Source organism: Stegostoma tigrinum, chromosome 5, assembly GCF_030684315.1.
Source record: "Stegostoma tigrinum isolate sSteTig4 chromosome 5, sSteTig4.hap1, whole genome shotgun sequence".
NCBI lineage: Eukaryota > Metazoa > Chordata > Chondrichthyes > Orectolobiformes > Stegostomatidae > Stegostoma > Stegostoma tigrinum.
Window position 1 is genome coordinate 82,475,596 of NC_081358.1, and position 27,073 is coordinate 82,502,668.

Below are 27,073 nucleotides of genomic sequence, written 5' to 3' on the forward strand. Positions count from 1 at the left end.
GCACATTCTCCCTGTGTCTGTGTGGGTTTCCTCTGGGTGCTCTGGTATCCTCCCACTGTCACAAAGATGTGCATATTAGGTGGATTGACCATGCTAAATTGCACATAGTGTCTTGAGTGGGAAATGCAGGGATGGGGTAGTGGGGTGGGTCTGGGTGGGATGCTGTTTGGAGGGTTAGTAAGGGCTGAATGGCCTGCTTGCACACTATCAGTGTTCTAATCTATGGATTTTCCCACCAGTACCTGGGGGATATAGCAACCTACTCATACACGAGGTGAGATTATCTAATATGTTAATGCATACACATAGGGGCCTCAGTCCCTACTAGCAAGATTTTCATCTAGCTGTTGAAATATTAAGTGAAAATCTGACTTTTCTTTTCTCAGTTAAGCTAACTTGCCTGTAGTTTCCTGCCTTACGTCATCTCTCTTTTGAAATATAGTTGTTATGTTCACCATTTTCAAATCAAATGGAACCCTTCAATGAATCTGAGGAATTGAGGAAATTAAAACCTAAGCTAACTCACTGGTCATTTCTTTTAAGACGCTGGTTTGAAGTCCATCCAAACCCAAAGTCTGTCAGCCCACAGCTCCATCACTTTGTTCAGTAACACTTCTCAATTGATAATAATTTTCTGAACCCTTTCAAGTTTAACAACATCCTTCCTATAGCAGGGAGAACAAGGTTGCATGCAATATTCCACAACTGGCCTCACCAATGTCCTGTACAGCTGCAACATGACTCCCAAATCCTATACTCAATGCACTGACCAATAAAGGCAAGCGTACCAAACGCTTTCATCACTTCCCTGTCTATCTGTGACTCTGCCTTCAAGGAACTAGTAACCTGCACTCCAAGGTCTCTTTGTTCAGCAACACTCTCCAGGACCTTACCATTAAGTGTATATGTCCTGACCTCAGTTGCCTTCCCAAAATGCAGCACCTCACATTTGTCTAAATTAAACTCTGTCTGCCACTCCTCAGCCCATTGGCCCATCTGATCAAGATCCCATTTACTTCTTCACTGTCCATTATAATCTCAAATTTTGGTGTCATCTGCAAACTTACTAAGCATACCCCATATGTTCATATCCAAATCATTTATATAGTGATGAAAAACAGTGGACCAGCACCAATCCTTGTGGCACACTGCTGGTCATAAGCCTCCAGACTGAAAAATAATCCTCTGTCACCACCCTCTGTCTTCTGTTTTCGAGCCAGGTCTGTATCCAAATGGCTAGATCTCCCTGCATTTCATGTGATCTAACCTTGCTAACCAGTCTCCAATGAGGAACCTTGTTGAATGCCATACTGAAGTCCCTAAGATCACATCCACTGCTCTGCCCTCATCAATCATCTTCGTTACTTCTTCAAAAAACTCAATCAAGTTAGTGGGATGATTTCCCGTGCACCAAGCCATGTTGACTATCCCTAATCAGTCCTTGCCTTTCCAAATATACGTAAATCCTGTCTCTCAGCATTTCCTCCAACAACTTGCCCAACACTGATGTCAGGCTCAACAGTCTCTAGTTCCCTGGCTTTTCCTTACAATCTTTCGTAAATAGTGGCACCACGTTAGCCAACCTCCAGTCTTCCTGCACCTCACCTGCGGCTATCGATGATGCAAGTATCTCAGCAAGGTGCCCAGCAGTCTCTTCCCTAGCTTTCAATAGAGTTCTAGGGGACACCTGTATGGGTCCCAGGGCTGTATCCAACTTCATGCATTTTAAGCCATCCAGCACTTCCTCCTTTTCTGGATTAAACACTATTTGTCATTTCTCCAGATGAAGTTCCAGCTGATCTGTATCTTGCTGTATTCTTTAATATCCTTCCTCACTATCCACATCTCCACCAATTGTCACTTCATCTGCAAATGTAATAACCAGACCATCAACATTTTATTCAAAGTATCTACATATATTCCAAACAACAGAGGTTCCCAGAATGATGATTGTGGAATACCACTGGTCACAGACTTCCAGCCAGAAAAACTCCATAATTATCGTCAATTCAACTTAGAATCCAACTTGCGAACTCACCATGATTTCATGCAATTTGATTTTCTAGACCAGTCTAGCATAAGGGACCTTGCCAAATGCTTCAGTACAGTCCATATAAACAACATTCATGCCTTAGACTCATCAAACATCTTTGTCACTTCCTCAGAAAACTTAATCTAATTCATGAGACAAGACATCCCCTGCAAAGCCATGCTGATGATCCCCAATGAGTTAATTCTTCTCTAAATGCAAGTAAATCCTGTCCCTAAGAGTCTTCTTCAATAATTTCCCTATTGCTGATGTAAGGCACACCGGCCTATAATTTTCTGGATTATCCCTGTCACCCTTCTTAAACAAATTAACAATATTAGCTATTATCCTGTCTTCTGGGACCTTGCTTGTGGTTAAAGAGGATACGAGGACTTTGCTCAAGGCCCCAGCAATCCCCTCCCTTGCCTCCTTGTAACTTGGGATTGATCCCATCAGGTCTAGGGAATCTATCTGCTTTAATGTTGTTCAAAACACCCAACACCTTCTCCTTCTTAACACTGACAAGCCCCAGAATATCAACACACCCTTTTCTAAGCTTAATATCATCCATGTCTTTCTCCTTGGTAAGTACCAATGTGAAGTACTCATTAAGGACCTCACTCACTTCCTCTGGCTCCATGACTAAATTCCTATCTTTGTCCTTGAATGGACATACCATCTGCCTATTTACTCTCTTGCTCCTAATACATGTATAAAATTCCCTAGGATTCTCCTTAATCCTACTTACCCAGGACATTTCATGGCCCCTTCTTGCCCTCCTGACTTCTTTTTCTATTTTTCTTTTAGTTTCCTTTATCCTCCTTAAATGTCTCATTTGATTTTTCTTTTCTAAACCTTACATATGCTTCAATTTTCTTTTTGACTAAACCGACAACATCTCTGATCATCTGGGGCTTCCAAACATTGCCATCCTTATCTTTTATCCTCATTGGAATGTGATGATCCTAAACTCCGGTCAACTGGCTTTTAAAAGACTCCCACATGTCAAATGTGGATTTACCTTCAAACAGTTGTTCCCAAATCCAATTTTTCCAGTTCCTGCCTATTACTGTCGTAATTAGCATTCCCTCAATTTAGCACTTTCACCTGAAGACCAGTCTTATCTTTCTCCATAATCATCTTAAAACTTTCGGAATGATGATCACTGTTCCCAAAATTCTCCCTCACTGAAGCTTTGATCATCAGGCCAGGGTCATTCCGTATACAAAGCTGGATTACCTACATTTTTTTCTACAATTCCTTCTGCACCAAACAACTTTTAGCCCATTTAAGCTCCTAGCACTAAGGGAATCCCAGTGATAATTGGTGAATTTGAAATCACTGACGACCACAACCCTGTAGTTTTTACATCTTTCATTATCAAATATATACATGACATATAGCGGATATGAAAAAAAATTTGCAAATTCAAGCAAAACAGAACGAAAACAAATAGCCAAATCACTCTTATCCAGTCATGTTGCCATACCATCATAGTATTTCAAATGCAACCTTTCATCAAGAGACTTCAGATTTCATCAACCTTCTATCATCCTACAGTTGATGATGATTAAACTCCTGTGCATTCCTCATTACTATGTTCTGGTACTATTGCAATTTCCTTTTGTCCCAGACTTGGCACAACATGCCCCAATTTAGAGAACAGAGGATGGCCTGGAATTAAGTTATTAACATTTTAGGAAAAGCAGGCCATTGGTTGCCTGTCTTGTTTCTCCAGGCCAATCACGATTTGTGGATCACAAAATTTTGAACCACTTGTCATGCTGGGAGAGGCTCAACGAATAGTCCCAGGAGGGTAGCTAAAGCAGGCAAACCAGGAAGGGACTTTCAGGCGAAGGGACAATCATCATGGCATGATCCTAGCATACAATATGAATCTCTTTTAGATTTCCCTGAGAAGCCTCCATTTCACAACAAACACTATAGTCATGAATGAAGAATCCTGAATGGAACAATCATCCCAATGACCCAGTAGGCCAACAACTTCCATACTTTAGGCTCTTAGAAGCTGTTATGGTGGCCACCAAAATTAAAATCTGAATAATGTCAGGTTGAAAATTTTTGTTGCATCCTTCGGCGCAGGGCTTTGGGCTCTAAAATTGAGCTGAACTGCCCATTTTCATGCCCATGAAACAGATGCGAGGAGCTTGCTAAAAAAAATCTAGTAATAATAATAAAATGTAAAGTTTAAGATGGAGATTGATATCTCATGTCAGTTCCACTTTGTGTCTGGATAGTTCACTGACTGGGCTGCAGCTGCAATTTATGCTTCAGGAGTACCAAAGGCAAATCTCTTTGAGCTTCAAATCTGAGTCAAATCTTTGTTTGTGGAGTTCGCCAATAATTCCTAATTAGCAACACTAAAGAATTATTGTTAAGGCAATGATCATATCTTCCCTGAAGCTACTGTAATTCATGGCTACTGCAGTTAAGAAAAACTAGATTTCAACAAAATTGGCGTAATAGTCACTCAGCCAGCAGCTCTTTGTAATGTTGAAAGAGACATATCTTTAATACTTTGAGACAGTCCTACCCTGAGGAAAGCAGGCTTTAGTTTGACTTCTTTTACTCAATATGAATTAATTAATTACTAAAGCTGATACCAAATAAAATTAAATGATGATGAATGACCAACAATCCAGATGCAAAATATATTCCTTACCAGCGAGAAATTTGAAATTGTAACACTCTTTAATATAAATGAAATTAAAAGTAAAACTATTTGCTAAATATTTCTTGTCACTTCCTTTTCCATGTATTTCCACTCTCATGCATGATGTGTTATAATAATTCATAACAACATCTAACTGGAGTATATTTTTTAATGCCATGACAAACAAAGCAGGATAAATTTGTAGAAGTAGTCACTTTTGGACTAACAGAACTAGATTCAAATGAGAGTCCATGTCATTTAAACTACTTTTAAAGTACAAATTTATTCCCTGAAAGTGGACCATGTGCACTAATTCCAGTACTTGACATTCAAAGGCATTACCATTATCCACATCCTGGGAGTCAGCAATGACCAGAAACTGTACGGAACTAGCCACGTAAATATAATGTCTACAAGAGTAGGTCTGAGGCTATAAATCTTGCAGTGAGTAATTTACCTTTTATTCCCCAAAGGCTATCATCTGCAAATTACAAGTCAGGAGTGCAATTGAAATCACCCCGCTTGTCTGGATGGGTGCAGCTTCAATAACTTTCAGGAAGTTTGACACCTTCCATGACAAAGCAGCTCACTTAACTGGTACCACATCTATAAATATTCATTTCCTCCACCATCACCACTCATCGGCAGGGTGTGTATGGTCCACAAAATACACTGCAGAAAGTCACCAACGTTCCTTAGACAGCACATTCCAAAGCCATGATCACTTCCATCTAAAAGGCCAACAGCAGCAAATAAATGGAAACACAACCACTGCAAATTCCCCCTCCATGCTACTCACTACCATCCTGATGTAGAACTATATCCCTATTCCTTCACTGTCACCAGGTCAAAATGCTGGAATTCTCTCCCTAAATAGCATTGTTAAGTCAGCCTTCATCAAATGGGATGCAGCAATCTAAGAAAGCAGCTTATCACCACCTTCTCAAGAGCAACTAGGGATGAGCAGTAAATACTGCCCCATCCAGCGACATCCAGTTCTCATGAATGAATATAAAAATGTTGCATCTGTTTGCAGACTTCTGCAGTGGAACAGGTGTGCACCTTGTGACCATTTCTCTCTGAATGGTGATCTATGTTCTGGAATACATAGAGAGCCCATTTTCATCTCTGAACATCATCTGTAGGCAGCAGATGTGGCATTTACTCTGCCCGAATGATATTGTCAACAGGAGACCCAATTGACTTATTTGGCCAGGTCTCATTTAGGAATGACAGACAACTTGTCAGCTTCAATCATGCTGCTTTCAGACAGCTGTCAACATGGGAGGAGAACTGATTCAGGTCCTTCTTCAGTTCCTTAATGGACTATGATAAAAGTATCATGGATTGAAACAGAGTCACAGATTTCAATACAAATTGTTGCAGCATCCAGAGCAGCAAGGGTTGACCTTGTAGAAATCTATAATGCCAAAACACACAAGAAACATTTAAAAATGTCTGCTTTCAACTCTCCCTTCCTTCAGCTGCGAGTCTAGTTAAAACTGTTGCATGTTGCTGCCTAAACCACTCATGGTTTGTGGGCACATGGACATGCGCAGGCAATAAAGGTCAAGCTGCCCTGGTAATAGCAATTTACATGCTTTTGTACATATTTGTTAGGCATCACAGTCCTGTTGGCAGCTGAGATGGAGGTCTTCCCAAATATCAGGTTATTAGACCTCCCTTTTGACTCTGTTTTTGCAATTTCCAATCTGTTATTACCCATCTCATGGGCATAAATGAGGTGGTAGTGAAATGAAAATTAGCCCTGTTGTCTAGTAACAGATTGTCAACAACCATTCTACCACTGTGGTAGAAGACCAAATACATGCTTATTTTTTTCTTATACGCTACAAGGACTAAGTAAATGGAAAAAAAGGAGGTAAAGATTTGGCAATACTAAAACAGCACAAAATTAGACTGACAGATGACATGCAGGAAGAAATTGAAATTAATCAGTAGAAAACTAGGATAGCTGAAATTTGGGTGCTTTAAGCTCTGCAACTGAATGTCTGATTTGCATGCCTGTAGTTCAAGTGTTTGCATTGAGAACACTAATCATGAAGACAACTATATCATGGACGTTTGTGCTTGGCAGCCCATTACAGGTACTAAATAAGAGGAAACAATGTTTGTGTAGCTGCCACTTGGAACAAGCATTCTAAGATATGTGCAATCCATAAGAATCACATTAGAGGGGTGGAAGAGGGGAGTGTGGGAAGCGAAGAAGCAGAAAATCTATGAAAATGTGAAATAATTTATCAGCCATCATCACTACTAAACACGTGTCATGAAATATTCTTTTTCTGGCATTTTGGAACCACTGCTAGTATGTTTGTAATGTTCACCTGTGCAATGAACAATAACCACACATTTAAATCATGGCAAAATCATGCCTCAGACTTCAAGCTTGTTTTGAAGCTTTTCAATATTTATTACTGAAAGGACAATTAATCTATTCTCCTTCCTCCATTGAACAGTAAGCCTGGCTAGACAATAATCACTCTGCCTTATGCATTAAGTTCAATTTCTTCAGTCTCCTACTGAAGTTTTCTGTTACCATGGGATTTATATCAATTATACATTTATTGGGATCATAATAACAGGATCAAGAGCAGATCATTCAGCCCATCAAGCCTGTTCTGCCATTCAGTTAGATCATGACTGATCCGAACCTCAACTCGGGTGAGGAGGGGTGAATGGGCTCCCCTCTCTTTTATACTCATGGTCAGTCACACTAAACATTTTAAATTTTTTTTTAGCACAAAGCTGTATCACTTTCCAAAGAAAATGTACCAAAAGTCAGCATTCAGCTGCAAATTGCATTTTCTCCAGTGAAAGAAAGAGGAACTTTATTACCGACCAACACCAAGAAAAAGATCATACACGATTTACGGACATAGGAACAGGAGTAGGCAATTCAGCCCCTTGAGCCTGTCCTGCCATTCAAGAGATCATGGCTGATCTATGGCCTAACTCCATGATCCCACCTTTAGCCCACATACCTTAATACCTTTGCTTAATAAAACAATCTATCATATGTAAAATGAACAACTGACCCAGAATCAAGTACTGTTTGTAGAAGAGTGCTCCAAACCTCTACTGCACTTTGTGTGTAGACGTGCTTCCTATCATCTCTTCTGAATGTTCTGGCTCTAATTCTCAGATGAAGCCCTCTAGTGCTAGAATTACTAGCTAGTGGAAATAGTTTACCTTTATCTGACCTTTTTTTTTCTTTTAATATCTTGAAGATTTTGATCAGATCAATCCTTAACCTTCTAAATTCTAGAGAAAGCAGTTCTAATTTGTATAAACTCTACTTGTAATTTAACCCCTGAAGTCCATGTATCATTCCTGTAAACCTACATTATGCTCCCTCCAAAGCGAATATATTCTTTTCAAGGTAGGGTGCCCAGATTTGCTCAGAGTACTCCCAGAAGGTTCTAACCGGGGTTTTGCACAGTTGCAGCATAATTTCTGCATCCTTATACTCCAGTCTTTTAGACACAAAGGCCAGCATTCCATTAGCTTTCTTGATTATTTTCTGTACCTGTTTGTGGCATTTTCAAGATCTACACAATTGGCCACCCTCATCTCTATCTATCCTTTTCAGTTCAAAATTGATAACTTCATGGCTTGCTTACATTGAATTCCATCTGCCACAGTTTTGCCCATTTACGTAGTCAATCTGTCTTTCTTTGTAATTATATGCTATCATCTACATTGTCTACAATACTGCCAGATTTGGGTGTATGATTTTTTATGCCATAGCCAAGTCTTTAAGAGTTCTGAGGTGCTGGACTTTAATCTGCAAACACATGTACAACAGGTGTCTTGTATCCTCAATGGCAAAATCTGCAAATATCCTTGAATTCTCAGTGAATCAATATATCCCCAATTTGCTTTATCATCAGATGTTGTTACTTGAGACAGAGTCTTCCAGTTCTATGTTACAAATCCATTTGATTCTCAGCCCAAAAGCTGCTTTTATGAAATACAGTTCACTTACGTATTCCCATGTGTGGTACATTTTCCAAGCTGCATAATCTATAGTCGACTTTCATCCCATTATGTAAAATTTCCAGAAAGGTGTAGAATTTCTTCACACCTGACTGAGTTTCAATACCTTTTGAACAGAATGTCTTCTTGTTAAATCACACATTGGTTCCATGAAGACCTGTTTCAATTTGGCAAGGTGACCACTATGGCTATCTGAAGTCTGTCTTTTCTCCTTCTTATAATCCATGATACTCCCAGGTATAAATAACAGATGTTCAAAGTCAAAAATTGATATTTTAGCATTCTGTTGACAAACCTTACCTTCATAATCATTGGTACCCTTAAAAAAGTCTCTTGGTCTCACTTTTGAAATCTCGAATTGGATGTCAGTGCTCAGAGAATTTGCTGGAGATCCAGACTCCCATTACACTTTCTGTTATAAAGTGCTTTCTGATTCTGCTCCTACTTGCCCTATTTTTGTTTTTGCAAAATTTGTTTCTGAGATATTATGTCATTTATTGACTATCCTGAATTCCCTGGAGAAAGAGATAGTGAGCTAGCATCTTGAATGGCTGAAGTTCTTGGGGTAAAGGGCCACCCTCCCCCAGCTCCCCCCTCCCCTACCCAGCTACAATTTCTTTTATTTGTTTAGACTTTGGAGCATTTGATAGAGCTGAGTGGAGGGAAGAGGTGCGGTTATTGGGGTTACTTCTGAAAGCCACCTCCTTGTCACCTCTTCTGACCCCAGCTCTCCCATGATCCCTCCGCACAAATCCCATTTTGCCCTCTCTCTCCTGCAGATTCTTCCATGATTTTAGGCCTTTCCCTGGGTCCATTATGAGCAGCAGTCAACGCTCCCAGTGGAATTGCCTGACTTGTAGAAATACCAGCCTCTGTTTGGTCCCCAGCTCTCGGTAGGTGGGATTCCATTGCCAAGGCCCTGAATCACAGTGAAAGCCTGACAATAGTCAGTTAAAAGATAACTGAGTCAGGCATCCCACTCTCAACTGCTATGTCGGATCTACATCATGAAATCTCTACGACAGGTTTTCTATTTTCAAATACTGCCTGAGTTGCTGAGCATTTCCAGCATTTTTTATGTTTTATTCCAGCATTCCATTCACCTTTTTGATGACACATTTATTTAAAAATGCATTAGCTCTTTACTAACTTGTACATGGCCAACTGAGAGTATCAGCTATTGTCCATCTAGTAGCACCCTCACTGCTGAGTCATGAAATATGGGTTCAATCCCAATGCAAAATCTTGACATTGATATGCAGTACTGAGGGAGTGCTGCACTGTTAGAGGTGATTACTTTTGAAAATAAAACATTGAATTAAAGCAGCGTCTACTTTCTCAGGTGGATGGAGAAGTGTAAGATTCGTCTCTCCCTCTTAATACTTGGGCACTTTACATTTGATCTCTTTGTCAAAGTTGTGAACATAGATTGTAAATAGCTGGTGCCCTAAAACTGGTCATTATACTGTGCAACTAGTTGCAGACTGTCAAGTTCAAAATGCACATTTAACCCTATCCAATGTCTACTTTTGCACTATTCATGCTAACGTCCTACTTGCAATCCCTTGAGACCCTATCTTAAGCACTAACAGTTCATGTGATCCCTTTTAGAAAGTGAGAAGATGGTGCCACTTACAACGACTGGCTTCACTTTATCATTACATCTCAAAAAATGCATTTGTAAGGCTTGACAGCCTTTTCATCTTACCACGTTGAGTTTATTTGATCATACTGTGGCCAGGTTTCTCACTTCAGAGTTATAGTGCTTGGCATCACATTAATGATGTTCAATGTAAGTGTTCTCACACAGTCATCCACTTTTCTGCTCAGTTCATGTGGGAACAAGAGTCATGTGACTGGCATGATGGTGTGGATGGCAGGCAGAGGTCTGGCCTCTGTGGGCACCTTCCAGAGTTGAAGGTGCTGGCGCCATATTTAAAGGTTGCTCGGGAATCCCTGCAAGCCCAAGGCCCACAGCTGGCAATGGTTGTCTCTTCCATCTCCTCAGGATCCATGGCAAGGAAACAAGTCAACTCAACCTCAGTCTGGGTGCCTGTTCTTCTAAAGGGGAGCAGACACCCATTGGGAGGATGAGAGATAGACAGGCAAGCCACAGGCTTCTTCTCAGGACAGTGCAGGGACGTCTTGCCACTCCACCTCCACCATACCTGCCAGCCCAAACAGGATGAGGGGGATGAGTTGCATCTGGGCAGGAGACTCCAAGCAGTCCTGTACTCTCTAGACCCAAAGTCACCACAGGGCATCTGCCTAATCTTCCGAGTAAACAGAGACAACTACAAGGTTCCTTCCACATCAGATGCAGAAATCAGCAATGCACTTAGATATAGTAAGAGAAGGAGGAAGAAGTAAACATATCTAGGGCACAAAGATGGCACAAGTGTTTCTTTAAAGGATATAAATACAATACATGATATATCTGAGCTTTTGCTGTTCTGTAATTGAATTCTTCACAGTTCTATGCAATTCAGACAATTTCAGATGTTGATTTCTGCTTTTACAGCTCCATGCTGTTCAGACAGTGACACTCCCACTTTACCTCTTTCAGAATTCCACATGCCTAAGTCATAAGCAAGGCTTTGCAATGTGCGCTCAAGTTCTCCATTTAGCTGCAACCCCTACTGTAAGGGGGCTTAAAAATTACTTCCACTAATATATTCTGGGTCTTGCCATTCCCAGTCTCTGCTTTTATTGATTCTACTTCCTGATAGAATACATATCAGGAAGTAGAATTTACTTCCTCACTAGAATATATATCCTACCAATTTTACAAGACTCATAGAGATTGCAATAAGTCGTGTAGTAATTAAAAGTTTGATATTTTTTGATTCCGTCCCTTTAGTACTAAGAAAGGGTCAGGAGCTCGATAGGCAACTGACAGATTTTCTCAACTGGAAGGACTTAAACCATTGTATCTTTAATATTCACTTTACCACAAATTCTATGATAATGCATCAAATCCATTTGAATAATAGACAGAGAAGGAAATGGGGAAATGACAAATAAATAACCTGACTGATTAATGAAACTCAGTCAGTGGTTTAGACAAGTAACTTCTACTTGTGGACAAATAACAAATTGCCACCAAGGACAATTCCAGTTCTGTGGGCAATTCATGCACATGAATAGTGAAATAAATGCTTTCATTTTTGCCTGGAGTAATGATCTGAATGGTTCATTTAAGAAATATCACAGGTTTAAAAGTAATATTCCTTATCGCAATCTATTTGTGTGTTTGTGCCAACCTGAATTTTAAGAACTATTTTTTGTATATCAGATATAAGATAACAAGCTGTAGAGCTAGATGGACACAGCAGGCCAAGCAGTATCTGAGACACAGGAAGGCTGATGTTTTGGGTCTGGACCCTTCTTCAGACTTCTTATGGAATACAGTTACTAACTACCCTAGTACTGTCAGTTTTATCTTCCTCTTCTGATGGAATGTTGACTTCAGCTGAGGTACATTCTTCTGAAGAAGAATCGTGCCTGATTTGCAATGTTACCTCTGTTTCTCTCCAGATGCTGCCATCCAACAGTCACCTGCACTTATAATAGTACTTTTACTGTAAGCTAATATCCCAAGGTGGTTCACAGAGAGGTAATTACGGAAAAATGGTTGCTGAGCTACAGAAAAATCCCATGTTTTCATCTCTCCATGTCTGTATTTCATCATACATGGTTTAATTTAATGCAATATTCTGGACTATCATGTACAACATACGTAAGCAAGGGCACCTTTCCAACACTTCCTTTCAAGTCTTTCCTCACAATTCAATAACCTGTCACTAACCTTTGTTCTTTATTGCATGGACTGGACAAAATTAGGTCACAAACACCTTCTGACTAGTATTCTACAGTTTTGGTCATAAGACATCAGTAGAAATTCGTTTGTATTTAGTACCTTTAACATAGCAAAATATTGCTAGGTGCTTCACAAAACCAATTGTCAAATTAAGTTTTCAAAACAGAACACAGGAACATTGGACCAAGCGGAGGCCATTCAGCTCCTTGAGTCTGTTCTGCCATTCATTGAGATCATGGCTGATCTGTGGGCTATCTCCATATACCTGCCTTTAGTCCATATACCTTAATACCTCAGTTTAACAAACACTTCGTCATCTCAAATTTAAAACTAACAATCGATCTAGCATCAACTGTCGTTTGTGGAATAGAGTTCCAAACCTCTACCACCCTTTGTGTGTAGAAGTGCTTCTTAACATCTTCCCTGAATGGTCTAGCCCGAATTCTGAGACTATGTTCTAGAGTCCCCAACCATTAGAAACAGCTTATTTTTATCTACCTTGTCCTTTCCTGTTAATATCTGGAAGAGTTCGATCTGATCAACCCATAAACTTTTAAATTCTAGAGAAAACAGGCCAAATATGTTTAAATGCTCCTTATAACTTGAGCCCAGATAGTCTAGGTGTCATTCTTATAAATATCCATTGTACTCCCTCAAGGCCAATATATCCGTCCTAGTATGTGATGCCTAGGTCTGCTCAAAATACTCCGAGTAGGGTCTATCCAGGGTTTTGTATAGCTGCAGCATAACTTGTGCATCCTTGCACTCCAGTCCTCTAGATATTAAGGCCAGCATTCCATTAGCCTTCTTGATTACTTTCTGCACCCAATCGTGACATTTTACAGATTTATGCAGCTGAACCCCTAAGTCTCTTTGGACAATCATTGTGTTTAATTGCATATCGTCCAGAAAATATCTGATATATTCTTTCTTGATTCAAAATGGATACCCTCACACTTGCTTATATTGAAATCCATTAGCTACAGTTTTGCCCATTCATCTAGTCTATCAATGTGCCTATGTAATTTTATGTTATCATCTACACTGTATACAATGCCACCTAATGTTGTGTCATCAGCAAATTTAGCTCTTTGACTCAGATGCCTTACAACAAAAAATATCCTAAAAATTGGTTAAAGAGGTATGTTTTTAATAAAAAGACCTTAAAGGAGCAGGGAAACTCAAAGAGATTAAGGAAATGTTCCATGCTTACAGTCTAAGCACCTGAAGGAATAGCTTCTTGTGGTGGAGCACATGAAATTGAGGATACACAAAAAGCCAGAGTAGTGCAGAGATCTCGGACAGCTGAAGGACACTCGGGAGTTCCAAGTTGGGGTAAGGTGAGGCCACTGAAAAATTTGAAAACAAAGATGAGGACTATAAGATGAAGACCTGGTAGACCAACAGTAAATGCAGGACAGGTTGTTGACTGGTAATTTTCGTTGGCTGAATGTATTCAGGATTGAAACTCTTAAGACTTCCACATCTCATTCAATTTTTTCTTTAACTATTTCAACACCAGAACACTGTTATTATCTGCTCATTGATATCAGGAATAAGTGATATTAACAGCTAATAAAATGGGACATAGCACAGCAGCTTCAAAAAGCACATATGGTGAATATAATACAATGAAAGACTGATCAGATTAGTGGATAATGAGCTCAGCTCAGTTGAATGACCCAGAATGTTTTGTTTTCAGTCTTTTGCTTCAATCAATAACTCTCACATTCAACTTTTGATTATAGATCTCAACCGCAGTCTCTGGGCAAAAGAAAAGTTCATTTTTCTGAGAAGGTACTTCGCTTTATTGGAAGGAGATAATTAAGCTGGAGAGGGTTCAGAAGAGATTTACAAGAACGTTGCTGGGAATGGAGGGTTGAGTTATAAGGAGAAGCTGAATAGGCTGGGACCGTTTTCACTGAAGTGCAGGAGTTTGAGAGGTGACCTTATAGATGTTTAAAAAATAATAAGGGATATCAATACATTGAATGGCAGGTGTCTTTTCCATAGGATGGAGGGTTTCAAGACTAGGGGCATATTTTTAAGGGAGTGGAGAAAGATTTAAAAAAAGGTCATGAGGGGCAACTTTGTTTTACACAGCAAGTGGTTCGTGTGTGGAATGAACGTCCAGAGGAAGAGGGGAATGTAGGTACAGTTACAACATTTAAAAGGCAATTAGATAAGTGCATGAATAAGAAATGTCTGTAGAGATATGAGACAAGCGCTAGCAGGTGGGATTAGTTTGGTTTGGGATTATGGTCAGCATTTACTGGTTGGACTGAAAGGTCTGTTTCCATGCACTACGGCTCTATAAACAGTTTGCCAATACTGGAGTTAGACATCACCTTGCCAATCATGAGGCAACCAATAAGTTAATTTCTATTTTTCCAAATTCATGAAGATTCTATTAAATATTGAAATAAGTTATGGTGTGCAGATATCATGATTTGTAATTTAAAATTGAAAGCAGTAGGATGTAGAAAACAGATATTTATGTCTGAAAATACATTCAGCTTTTTGGACACAAATGAAGCACTTTGATGTGAGGAAACTAATACTGAAAGAATCTGCGAAATGAATTCTGAATTAATAAGTTAAAAGGCAAAATTACATTCTGTCTTGGGGAAAGGAGAGAATCATTTATGTTCAAGCCTACTTTGCTGTTTAAAACATGAGTGAAATAAGTTGCTGAATGGACAGCAAGACTTTTGATAGATCTGCACACCCTTTCAATTGACAAGCAAGCCAAACATTTCGGAATGATAAAATAACAGCAGACAAGCTGTCAACTGAAAAATTTACAGGCCTTTATGAATTATTTTCAGCTATGTGGAGCTTTGTTTGTTTCAAATATATTGATAATCAGTGAAATTCCTTGAGAAAGTAAAGATTGCAAAAAGTAGCAACGGTCACTTCAGTAAACCCAGATAGTCATCAAACATTGACTGGTAGCAAAAAATAAAAGTGGTCAACACAAATGGAAGCAAAATCAATTACTTAAGATTATTTCCTGACTAAACAGGAGATTAATTGTTAAATTTTAATATATTTTTAGCAACTTATATTTTACTTGGTAAAGAACATGTCTTGGGAGTAAAGCAGGAAACAGAGCACAGTTTAGAAATTTGCCAAGTGATCACAGGAAAATTACGTCAAGTCATAAAAAGAACTGTGCTTGCATTTAAAACACAGCATTGGATTATCTATGCTCCTCTAGGAGAAAAGACCTTGGATACTTTAGATAGGAGACAGTCAAACAAAGGCAGATGTGAAAAATATTATGGGATGGGGGAGTGTTCATATGAAAGATACCATCACCCCATTGGTCAATGGAAGTATGTTCAAACACACAGCTGAAGATGATTGAGGATAGGGAGGACTTTATTGGATAAGAGACAGGATAAAAGAGTTCCTGATTTTATCAGGAAATCTGGAAAACATGACAAAAACAAGCCAAGAGATGGGGTGGGGGTGGAGTCATAAACAAGAGGAATAGTATTATGATCAAAATCTGTACAAGGCATTATCGTGTGCTCCTGTCCGATCATGTAAATAAATAGCCCATATATCACTGCAATTCAAGTTTATTGTTATAGTTTAGATTAGATTCCCTACAGTGTGGAAACAGGCCCTTCGGCGCAACAAGTCCACACTGTCTCTTGAAGCATCCCACCCAGACCCACCCCCCTATAACCCACACACCCCTGAACACTACGGGCAATTCAGCATGGCCAATCCACCTAGCCTGCACATCTTTGGATTGTGGGAGGAAACTGGAGCACCCAGAAGAAACCCACGCAGACACAGGGAGAATGTGCAAACTCCACACAGATAGTCGCCCGAGGCGGGAATCGAACCTGGGTCCCTGGCGCTGTGAGGCTGCAGTGCTAACCACTGAGCCACCAGTTACCTGAAAGCCTTATAAACTTGTCCTTATTTTACCATGTTACAGCTGCCTGATGACTAAATGTTTGTGCGAGGCTGTTTCCACAGAAATTAGGAGTTCAAAAATCTCAATCACTAACAATTTCATCTACTCCTCCTCAATATCTTCCAAAATAACAAAAACACCAATCTGTTCTTAGGCCAGTTACTTTATTTCAAAATGGAGCGCTTGCTACATATAAATTATATTTCCACTCACTTAGAAATATTTTAAAGTGCTATAAGGTTTTACAGAGTCATCAGGTACCCCAGAATGACGTATGAGGATTCAATCTCTCTACAGAAAATAATAATTCTTCCTTCTAAACTGGAAAAGCCAACTAGTCTCATCCTAGGAATGGGAGGCAATATATATGAATGGTCCTCTCCTCGTTTTCCAATACTTCCTGGAACAAAGGTTGGATTTTAAGGGGCACTGCAGTCTTGTTGTCTCAGCTATCATGTCAGGAAGAGACCAAAGATTCCAACAGTCACCCAGCAGCAATGTGACATTTTCTTCAAGGCAAGACTTTCACCCTTTCTTGCAAGTAAGTCCCACCTTAGAGGGACTCTGGCTAATCGGATGGCCAACAGCTCTGATGGCACAGCAGTACCAGCCAAGGAGGACAACTCTCATGGTAATTGTCAAGAATGATTTAAGAGCGTGTCTTAAGAAAATTCTTTGCCATTATGAACTAGCTGCTCTATGAACAGCAGTTGACTGCCATTCAACAGTTAGCTTTTTGACATCTTATACCAATCAACAGGGCATTCTGTGGCAAGTATCAAATATTCAGGGTCTGCCTTGGTAAGAGCAATGCTGAAGAGGGTCAATTTCATGTAAGGCAAACAGGTGACTTGGTCAGACAGAGATAGCAACAGCTGGAGTTAGAGATAACACAGTGTGGAGCTGGAGGAACACAGCAGGCCTGGCAGCATTAGAGGAGAAGGAAAGCTGACATTTCGGGTCAGGATAACAAAGTGTGGAGCTGGATGAACACAGCAGGCCAAGCAGCATCTCAGGACCACAAAAACTGATATTTCGGGTCTAGACCCTTCATCAGAGCTCTCTGATGAAGGGTCTAGGCCCAAAACGTCAGCTTTTGTGCTCCTTAGATGCTGCTTGGCCTGCTGTGTTCATCCAGCTCCACATTTTGTTATCTTGGATTCTCCAGCATCTGCCGTTCCCATTATCACTGATACATTTCGGGTCAGGACCCTTCTTCAGAAATGGTGTAGGGGAAAGGAGCTGGGAAATAAATAGAGAAGGGAGAGGTGGAGCTGGGGAAGGGAGGTGGGATGGCGATAGGTGAGACAGATAGGAAGTGGTGGGGATCGGTCAGTGGGATTGGAGGGGCGGATAGTCAAAAAGAAGATGGACAGGTTGTATCAGGTTAAGGTGGCAGGGAGGAGTGGGATGGTTGGTCAGGGGATGAGGCTAGGGTTCGGGAGATTTTAAACTGGTGAATTCCACATTTAGGCCATCAGGCTGTAGGCCCCGGAGGCGAAATGTGAGGTGCTGCTCCTCCAGTTGCGGGTGGCCTCATTGTGACACTGTAGGAGGCCCAGGATGGACATATCACCCAGGGAGTGGGAGGGGAGTTAGGGACTGGAAGGTATTGTCGTTTGTCATGAACAGAACACAGATGCTCCACAAAGGGGTCTCTGAGCCTCTGCTTGGTCCACTGATGTAGAGGAGGCCACATCAGGAGCAGCGGATACAGTAGACCGGGTTGATAGATGTGTAGGTGACCCCCTGTCTGATATGGAAGGTTTGTTTTGTGCCTTGAATGGGGGTGAAGGGGGAGGTGTAGGGGCAGGTGGTGGGGTTAGTGGGGAGTGTGGAGCGGACAAGGGAATCGTGGAGACAGTGGTCCCTACGAAAGGCAGATCGGGGTGGGCAGGGAGATATATTTTTAGTTGTGGGGTCGGATTGTAGCTGGCAGAAGCGGTGGAGAATGATACATTCAATGTGGAGGTTACTAGGGTGATATGTGAGGACAAGAGGGATTCTGTCTTTATTTTTGTTGGCGGGTGGGGATGTGCGGGCAGAAGTGCAGGAAATGCAAGAGATGTGATTGAGGTCATTTTCTAGTCACTGGAGGAGGTGGTGTTATGGTCAGTGAAATAAGAGGATATCCAGGATGTGTGGCAGTGGAACGCTCCATCTTGGGAGCCAAGGCGGCGGAGGTGCAGGAATTAAAAGTAGGGGATCACATCCTTGGTGAATGAGGAAGGTGGGTGGGAGGATGTGTAGTCTCGCTAGCTGTGGGAGTTGGTGGGCTTGAAATAGATGTCAGTTTTGAGGCGGTTACCAGAGATTGAGACAGAGCGGTCCCACGAAGGAATCAGACATGGTCCAGGTGAATTTGAGATTGGGGTGAAAAGTATTAGTAAAGTTGATGATAACAAGGTGTGGAGCTGGATGACCACAGCAGACCAGGCAGCATCAGGGGAGCAGGAAAACTGACGTTTCAGGTCTGGACACTTCTTCAGAAAATGAAGAAGGGTCCAGACCCGAAACGTCAGCTTCCCTGCCACTCTGATGCTACCTGGCCTGCTGAGTTCATCCACCTCGACACCGTGTTATCTCGGACTCGAGCATTGGCACTTCCTACCATCTCTGAGTAAAGTTGATGAACTGTTCAAGCTCCTCGTGGGAGCACGAGGCAGCACCAGTACAGTCATCAATGCAGCCGCGAAAGAGATGAGTGATATTGCCAATGTAAAAGTGAAAAAGGGACCGTTCCACATATCCTAACAAGGTGTAGGCATAGCTTGGGCCCATGCGATTGCTTGATTGGCCGCCAGCTTAAATATCCACTTCCTTCACTACTGGAGTAGCAGAGTGTGCCATCTGTGGGATGGATTGGAAGAACTCACCAAAACTGCTGTGGCAACACTTAACCGAACCCGCATCCTCCACCACTAATTAGCACCAGAGCAGCAGATGCAGGGAAACACCATCAGCCCCAAATCGTCTTCCAAGCCATAAATTATTCGAACAGAAAATGCATGACAGTTCCTTCATTATCTCAGTGTTCAAATCCCAGAATTGTACAATGTGAACTGAAGACATTCAACAAAAAGTTGGATCATTACCTTCTGAGGCATCTAGGACAGGTAATAAACGGTGACTTCATTTGTGTTACCCACAATTGAAAATGAATTCAAAAAGTTCTAAGAGAATGAAATTTCACCTGGCTACAGATTTTTCATAGATCCACAATCTTTATGATTTCTTATTTGATTATAATAGGTTAATGTTGAACAGTTAAATTCCTATGCTGGCATTTTGCTGTTCTGTCTTTATCTGAAGGACAATTTGTATTCTTCTCATGGTGGAATTGCTGTACAGAAATTCACGCAGCTAGACAATTCGTATTAATTTGCATAACTCCCTGGATCAGTTTCAATACTGTCACATGTCTACCATATAAAATTTGTTTCAGATGATTTATGTTTCCTGATCACATGTTTGTGCATCTTTCCCTGGAGAGTTACAGCTGAAACAAAGATTAATTGAAAACGTAGTTTGTGTTTCAGTCCAACCCAAGGGACAATATTTTCTCGCAAATAAATTATTGCTGTCCATGTCTAAGCATTGTAGACTTTTGATATATTACAGTGATAGCACAAATACCACAACACTGCATGTGGGCTGTTGAATGCAATCAGTTAGACCAATTCATTAGAATATTACTCAGGTGTGTATTGAATGGGAAGCTTCAATTTAAAAGTTGAGTTACGAATAGTGTAATTTATGCCTGTATCAATAAACACTGAAAAGAATTTTAAAAATTGAATCACACCTTACTTTATATTCAACCCAATCATAAACTAGATCATTTCGGGCAAAGCATCTCACTTCTATTCAACTGTAAGCAAACACCTGGTCTGGAAATTTTGTTCATTTCACAAAGACACAGATGTGTAGATATTCTTGCTTCATTGCAGCATCAGTTGACTTTTTTTTTGCTGCTCGCTGCAAGATCATATTTTCAGCAGGAAAATTGTCTCATGTGATCAGTAGATTTATCTCTTCCCCACTATCCCATCCTGCCCCTCTGTGCCATAGTGCACATGTTCCCCCACAATAGATGAATCCACTGGATACCTGAATTTAGAAAGGGGTCGAAGGTCCACACATGTGGAGATGGTCTTTTTAACTGCAGCAGTAGAACTCACTGGTAATTTCGAATCCAAGGTCTTCTAGGAACAAGAAAATGCCATGAACTGCAACACGAGTCAATTTTTCAGAAATCAAGCTCACCCATCCCTCAATCTCATCATTGTCTAGATGTTTAACTCATTCGTATATTTCTGATTCACTGTCTTATTCTGACCATATATTTCAGAATTTTATTATCCATTTGATGATGCTTTTATTTGAGTTTTGTTGTTATTACTTGCTAACTTTAATCATCATTGTAGTAAATAATTTGGATCCCTTTTTAGGGAGGTGGTGGTACGGTGCTGTGGTGATAGGGCTCAAGCTCAGGGTCACGTTCTGATCCCACCATTCAAGTTTAAATTCAATAAAATCTGGAATTAAAAGCTAGCTGAATGATGGCCACAAAATATTGTAAACTGTTGCATAAACCCATCTAGTTCACTAATGTCTTCGAGGAGAGGAAATTCATCATCCTTACCTGGTCTAGCCAAGGTGTGTGACTTCAGACCCACAGTAGTGTGATTGGCTCTTAACTCTCCTTAAGGCTGTTAAATATGGGCAATAAATTATAGGGCTGGACCTCCATACCTGATGACTGATTGTTTGATTTGCAGTGAGTTTTTAAAAACAACCTCTTCTACTATAGCAATGCAGTTAATATTCCTAAACTATTCCACAAAGTAAAAAGGTAAATGTAAAGTTGCCATAGTCCTGCTTTCTCATTAGAGATAGACAATGGGTGATGCCTCAGGTGAGGGGAGAGGTTGAGGAGGACAGTCCCTCATGGTAACTTCAGCTGGCGCAGGTTTTAAACCCACACTGTTGGCATTGCTCTGCATTGCAAACCAGTCAGCCAACTGAGCTAATGGAACTCCTCCTAAACAAAAAATATAACATTTAAAATCTTTCCAAACTCAAAAATGGGAAAAGGCTTTCAGCATGTTGATTTCTGATGAATTCTGTTTTAAGCGAACACAAATCGTTCATCAAATGTTTAAAATACTTTACAAATGTACAATGATTGAAATTTGAGTTTGAGATTTGCTCGAGCTGATGAGCAGCAAGTAATATTTGTGCCCTACAAATGCCAGGCAATGAAGATCTCCACAAAAAAACAGACAATCTAACCACCGGCCCTTGAAATTTAACAGCATTACATCAGTAATTCCTCCATTATCAACATGCTCGGTGTAACCACTAACCAGAAACTCAACAAGATTCCCCACACTAGCACGGTGGATGCAAAAGTAGGTTAGAAGCTGGGAATACTGAGGTGAGTACCTCGCCTCCTGATTCCCCAAAGCCCAAGTAACCCCTATCAACAAGGCACAAGTCAGGAGAGTGATGGGATACTCACTACTTGCCTGCACGGGTGCAGCTCCAACAAACATTCAAGAAGCTGAACTCTATCCAAAACAAAACAGCCCACTTGATTGGCATCACATCCACAAGCATCCACTCTCTTCACTATCAATGCTAAATAGCAGCCGTGTGTACTATCTACAAGATGTGCAGCAGAAATTCACCAAACATCCTCAGTACCTTCCAAACCCATGACCACTTCCATCTGGATGGACAAGGGCAGCAGATACATGGGAAATTCAGAACCTGCAAGTTCCCCTCCAAGCCATTCACTCTCCTGACTTGGAAATATATCACCATTCCTTCACTGTCGTTGGGTCAAAATCCTGGTATCCCTTCCCTAAGGGTCAAATTACAGCAGATGGACTGCAGCGGTTCAAGAAGGCAGCTTAACGCCACCTTCGGGGGCAAATAGGGATGGGCAATAAATGCTGCCAGGTCAGTTTTGACCACGTCCCAAGAGTGAATTTTTTAAAAAATTGAAGTTTCATTCCTTACACATGTCCTATTTGTTATGCACAGGTCCTTGAATAAAGGTAATGGTTATTTTCACCGCACTTCAAAAGAGTTGCCTATGGTGGTTTTAACCTCAGTCATTTTTCATTGACATAGCAGAGTGGAGATGAATCTTAAATACTGCTGGGTGAGGAGATAGTTCATATGCGGTGTATAAGCTGCCACTCTGGCACATAATAAAAACCAAAAGAACTGCGGATGCGGTAAATCAGAAACAAAAGCAGAAGTAGCTGGAAAATCTCAGTAGGATTGGCATGTTCTGAGGAAGGGGTCACCGGACCTGAAATGTTAACTCTGCTATTTTCTTCATGGAAGCTGCCAGACCTGCCGAACTATACCTACTTCTGTTTTTGTTCTTGGTACATAATAACTTCCTTTGAACTGACAGACTGGAAAACCTCATGCTTCTCAAGCAGAGCCAAGGCTCCAGAAACTTTAAAGATATTTTAAAGATACATATATTAGTAGATGCACAAGTTTAAGTTTTTATTTCATTTCATTTGTAATTTTGAATAAATATTAAGTTATCAACCCTATTTCTGGCACTTTTTAGCTAATACATTTTTTAAGATTTTCAAGAAATAACTCAACTGCATTAGTTGACTTCCTAAATTGGTAATTATACTTGTTCTGCATTAAGTGTTTTCAGATAGCCTACTTTTTTTCAAAGTAAGTGCAGATTTGAAGAGCAGCTTAGTGATCATTAAGAGTTTGAATTTAATGCTGCTAGATTGGGAATTTCTTCCATTAGCAAACAGCATTTCTTTTCATGATTAAGTGGTTTAGTCAGATGCATTGGGATAAACATTACCTTCAATTTATCCTCCTAGTCAATCACTATCGCCGTTCCTTCAATGTCATGGGTAAAAAACCTGGATCTTTCTCCGTTCAGAACTGAAGAGTCATACTAGATTTGAAACATTAACTCTGTTTCTCTCTCAACAGATGCTGCTCGACGAGTGGAATTCTTATTGTTTGTTTCAGATTTCCAGCATCCATAATAACTTGTTTTTATTTTATCAAATGACCTCCCCACCTTCTAATACTCCACCAGTGAGAACAGAAGGTCCTGTCCAGAGTAAGACGGATAACTAAGGATCTAAACCATGGAGGCCATAGATATGCCAAACACAAACTGGCATTCACAACTCTAATTAATCTCATTTACTATCCATGTTATCATCAGTCTCCCACACTATCATCAGCCCACTCTCCCCCCCGCACCTTATTAAGGAGTGCAAATTTTATTGCAGGCCTCTGATATGAAAATTTATCACACACCATTCGAAAAGTGGTAAGTGGTAATTTATGCAAATAACATGAACTTCACTTACTTCATCAGTACATTATTTCCCCAAAGAACTCAATCTCTCGCCTCATTAAAAAAAAACTTTATTACCTTCCTAACTTACTTCATCTTCAGAATGTTTCATCATTTTGTCAGATAAAAATGAGACTTTTCTAACAGTTCACTATCAAAAATGGCCCTTCTTTTATTTTGTCACTGATCAGCGTTGGCTTATTCTAACTCCTTTGTTAATCAGCCTGGCTGCTCTCTGATGGGGTTATTAATTCAGCTAACCTGATGAACTTTACAATCCCTTCCTATCAGTATTCTGTGTCATTGAATCGCCAAATGATACAGCACAGAAGAGTCTCATGCGTTGTACCTACATCAGCTCATGAAATGAATTATTCAATCAGTCTCACTCCCCTGTTCATTCCTTCAGCACCACCACACTTTCACCTTCAAACTTTATCTAATTCCCTTTTGAATGTTACTGTTTAATTTGCTTCTGTTACCATTTCAGGCAATGCATCCCAAATCATGACAAGGTTCTGCATTTTCTTTTCTCCCTACGCTACTACAGGGATGCTCCCAATGATAGGATAATCCAGAACTGGGGTGACCATTCAAGGAGATCAGGAGAAATTTCTTCACCCACACAGTGGTGAGCCTGTTCAATGCATTACCACATAAAGCAGTCATGGCCAAAACATTGTATGATTTCAAGAAAGAGCTGGATATAGCACTTGTGGCTAAAGGGATCAAAGGGTATGTGGGATATTTCGAATAGGCTATTTAATTGAATAATCAGCCATAATCACAATGAGGAACAGGCTGGAAAGGCTGAATGGCCTACTCCTCTATCCATTATTTTGTTTCCATGTTTCACAATCTCTGTCACTTGATGCCAGCTCCATTCCTCCCTCTGGCAAATATTTAAGGTTGAACTAGACAATCTGCAAAAACATTTGTCATGCAATTAAGGGTGTTCTCCAATGCCTCATTATAGCTCACTCCTTTTTTTGCCAGAAGAACGTATACAAAACCACATGAAGGAATCCAAGATCAAAGCATTGACACTTCCTAATTAAATCACTGTTCAGGTCAAAAATCTAGTGACGCTTGTATCCATCGATCGATGTAGGGGACTGTTGCCTGCTGGACAGGTATCGACTTGTTCAGATGGTGATGAGCAGCTACTGAGCACCAAGACATCACAAGGTAAAGGGCCCAAGAGGAAGAAGATCGATGTGTCAGCCCTCAATTAGCCTGAATAAACAGAAGATTTCTAAATCCAGCTCATGACCAAAAAGGAAGGCTATTTATTCAATTACCAAACACTAGGCTTGACACCTGATCCGAGACCATTGGGTTCAATCATTAACTTCTTCAGCGCTGTTTCAACAAATACGATGTTGGAAATAGGTTTTGTTCTACCTTTATGGTGCTGATGTAGATGGCATCTATTTTGGCTGACCCTTGATACCCACCCCCCTCCTCATGCTGCTGCTTTAAAGCCTTTCCCACCTCCCTCTTTACCTCTTCCATTTGTACCTTATTCCTATCCCATTTCAGCTGATGTCAGTACGTATTTTTCACATGCCTGAACTGATGCCAGTATTTCCATGCAAAGGAACACCCTCTTTTTTTACGCAATCCATTAAGACACTTGTTTTCTTGACCTGAATAAAGGCAAAACATTACAGTTCTGCAAACAAACACAGAAAGTGCTAGAGAAACTCAGCAGATCTAGCTGCATCTGTAGAGATGGAAACAGAGTTAATGTTTCAAGTCCTGATCAGTCAGCATTTATGCGAATTTGCACGTGGCTCAGGCGATAATCCAGAGATTATCACCTTTGAAAGGCAAACTTTTAATTCCAAGCCAACTCCAGCCCCTCATTGAGCAGGACTCCTCCCTTTTCCTATCTATGTACTCTGGTTCTCAACTCTTCCATCAAAGACAAGCTTTTCTGTACCTTCTGGACACTGTTTCTTCATGATTTTGAAAACCTCTGTCTAATCTGTTTTCAACCTCCTTTCTCCAAGAAAAACAGCCCTAGCTTTTCTGAACTATCCACATTACTCAAGATACTTATTCTTGGACCAATTCTGATCAATGTTTTCTGCACCCTAAGAGCTTTCTATTGGAGAAATTTATAGCTCATCTAAGGGAATCTGTTTGAAAGCACAGAAGCAGTACAGAAGTTGAAAAGTTAAAGAGAAGCACAGTTCATCAATATCCGCATACTGGACTTTGGTGGATGGTATCATCAGGAAACAATGGGTAGGGGTCAATGAAGAAACAATGGTGGATGATCTTTGGAGGAGACACTGTGGCGATGGGAAAGAAGCCACTACTGGAGATCTGCTAATTGATGAATTAAGAGTGAAAAAGCAGTTCCTATGAAATAGATTAGGACGAAATGCAGCTAAAGAAGGATAATAAGATTAGTTGTATTGTATTGGTCAACAAAGATAAGCAGAAAGCAGGCATCAGAGAATTTTGTCACTTTGGTTCAGGTTTTCTAGTCCTTTGGAAGTGGCAAAAAAACTTGAGTGGATGGATTCAAAGAAGGAATTGGATTTTACCCCAATTCACAGAATTTAAGAGATCTAGGAATGGAAATCTCAAAGGTTATAGTTCCAAGGACTTAAGAAAAGAAACGAATGTGATAGATATATGGTTGAAGAAAGGAGTTGAGGGAAAGGCTTTTTGGAGGGAATTGATGGGACTTTGAATTGGAGAGGGACTGTCCTTTGGGAGATGGGATCACTAATAATGGAAGCTAATATGCAACACTTAAAGGGACGAACGTTTGAGGAATGGCTTGAGGTGTCGAATGGGGTGAAGTGCTCAAAAGAGAGACAAGTGTGAAGCCAGTCTATGGCTGGGAAATGGAAACCATGCTGCTATCTAGACAAAGGCAAGTGCTTAGTTTAGGCTTAGTATAGGGACAATCATAAACACTGCAAATCAAGTACATCAGTACAAGGCTGTCAATACAATCCTCAAAAATCAAGGCAAAATCCTCACTCACAAACAATTGGCAGGGAAACATGTAACCTTGTAATGACTGTGATCTTTCTGGAAGTGGTCAAGTGAGGTGAATTAGACAGTGAATATGATTAGGTTAGGTAGAAGCAAATGAGCAATTCAGTAAAGATATTGAAGGAGGAGTATGTGGAGATTGCGTTTACCAATCTCAGGCAAGGGATTTGTTAACCACACCCAGCACCGATCTAACAATAAGCGTGATCAAA

The 27,073-nt window shown here is 40.4% G+C and overlaps 1 protein-coding gene across 20 annotated transcripts in view; it reads right to left on the reverse strand.

The window, feature by feature from the left end:
* Positions 1-27,073, reverse strand: part of dlgap1a (discs, large (Drosophila) homolog-associated protein 1a) — a 715,152-nt gene that overhangs the window by 456,423 nt on the left and 231,656 nt on the right. Inside the window, exon 4 of one of the 20 annotated variants that reach the window (XM_059646100.1) lies at positions 20,588-20,679. The exons of 17 other annotated variants lie outside the window; for them this stretch is intronic. The gene's annotated coding sequence lies outside the window, so the exon portion shown is untranslated. Of the gene's footprint in view, positions 1-13,756; positions 13,775-20,587; positions 20,683-27,073 lie in introns of those variants that run through there. 2 more of the 20 variants (XM_059646108.1, XM_059646109.1) reach the window with 2 other exon arrangements.